The sequence below is a fragment of the Ailuropoda melanoleuca genome, unplaced genomic scaffold (assembly GCF_002007445.2).
Source record: "Ailuropoda melanoleuca isolate Jingjing unplaced genomic scaffold, ASM200744v2 unplaced-scaffold4693, whole genome shotgun sequence".
NCBI lineage: Eukaryota > Metazoa > Chordata > Mammalia > Carnivora > Ursidae > Ailuropoda > Ailuropoda melanoleuca.
The window spans coordinates 1-1,707 of NW_023219314.1; the positions used below are offsets into that span (position 1 = coordinate 1).

The 1,707-nt window shown below is 35.7% G+C and overlaps 1 pseudogene; it reads left to right on the forward strand.

Moving 5' to 3' along the window:
* The first annotated feature begins 80 nt into the window (after positions 1 to 80).
* On the forward strand, positions 81 to 1,048 carry LOC117799306 (annotated as a pseudogene).
* The last annotated feature ends 659 nt before the right edge of the window (positions 1,049 to 1,707 follow it).

Below are 1,707 nucleotides of genomic sequence, written 5' to 3' on the forward strand. Positions count from 1 at the left end.
ATTTTAATAAATTTTATATTATTGCATTCATACAATTAATTTTCACCTAGAATTATGTTTTCTTTCTTTCAAAACATAAGTTCTTTTGGAAGTGTATACCAACACCAAATATGTGAAAATCCAGAGAAACATCTCAGAATTCATACTTCTAGGACTTTCGTATGACCAGAGCATAGAAATATTTTGCTTTGTGCTCTTCTTATTCTGCTATGTTGCCCTGTTGGCAGGAAACTTGCTGATCCTTGTCTCCATCCGACTCAGCCCTCTTTATCACCAACCCATATACTACTTCCTCACCACTTGTCCTCCATGGACATCTGCTACACCTCTACGGTTACACCCAAGTTGATTGCTGACCTGCTGGTGGAAAGAAAAACCATCTCCTACAGTAACTGCATGTTACAGGTCTTTACAATGCACTTCTTTGGAGGCACTGAGATCTTCCTTCTTACCGCCATGGCCTTTGATTGTTAAGCTGCCATCTGCAAACCTCTCCACTATGTCATTATCATGAACAGGACAAGGTGGCATCTCCTAGTCTTAGCTGCTTGGGCTGGTGCGGCCATCCATACCTTTCCTCTATTTTCTACCACAATTGGTTTGCCCTTCTGTGGTCCTAATGAAATTGATCACTACTTTTGTGATGTTTTTCCTTTGCTAAATGTAACCTGTACTGATACCTACATTGCTGGTATCCTTGTGGTTGCCTTTTCAGGTATGTTTGGCTTAGTAGTCTTTATTGTTTTATTTGTTTCTTATGGGATAAATATTGTTCAGTTTAAGAAATCTCTCAGCTGAGGGAAGATACAAAGCCCTCTCCACCTGTTGGTCTCATATCAGTGTGGTTGTCTTATTCTTTGAGCCTGTAGTCTCTGCCTACCTTAGACTACCTACTACTTTTCCTGAGGACAAAATATTTGCTCTATTTTACACCATCATTGCTCCTATGTTCAATCCCCTAATCTATACTCTGAGAAATTCAGAGATGAAAAAAGCCATGAGAAAGCTTTTGTGCCCATCATTATTTTCAAAGGAAGCACACAATTAATTTGAAGAAGTTTATGAGATAAGCAACTCTGAGGAAAAAAAGAGAGGGTATGAAGGAAAAGAAAGGGATTATGTCATGGGGTTTGTGGACCATTAGTCTCACTAGCAGCATGAATGGAAACAATAGAACTACAGGTAAAGTAATCCTTGAACAAGTACTGATTCTTGCAAACCAAAATTAATTGCAAACCAAGTTAATTTTGTGGGGTATAAAGATGTTATAGGTAGGGGAACCTACATGAAGAACAATTGAGCCAAAGAAAGTAAACCAATGTTATAATGATTAGTGGATTATTGAGGGAAATATTTTAATCATAATTTTAGCAAACATTGGACTTAGAGGCCAGACCACAGAAAGACAGATATTCTTTAGTAGTTCAGAAGTTATAATCTGAAAAAAAAAAGCTAAAATCTAAAACTAAAGAAATTAATTTAAATTTCTGAGAAACACACAGACATATAGTTTTTAGAGCATCAGAATACTTTATTTCAAAACTACTTTATGCCTAATTCCATATGCAATTGGAACCATATTCATATTCTATAAGTTTCTGAATTTCATTTTCCTATTTTATTTTTGTGAGCAACTTACTTTATTTTGAATCTGTACTTTATTTGCATTTATTAAAGCTGTATAATAGTCATGCACAGTTTATTTAC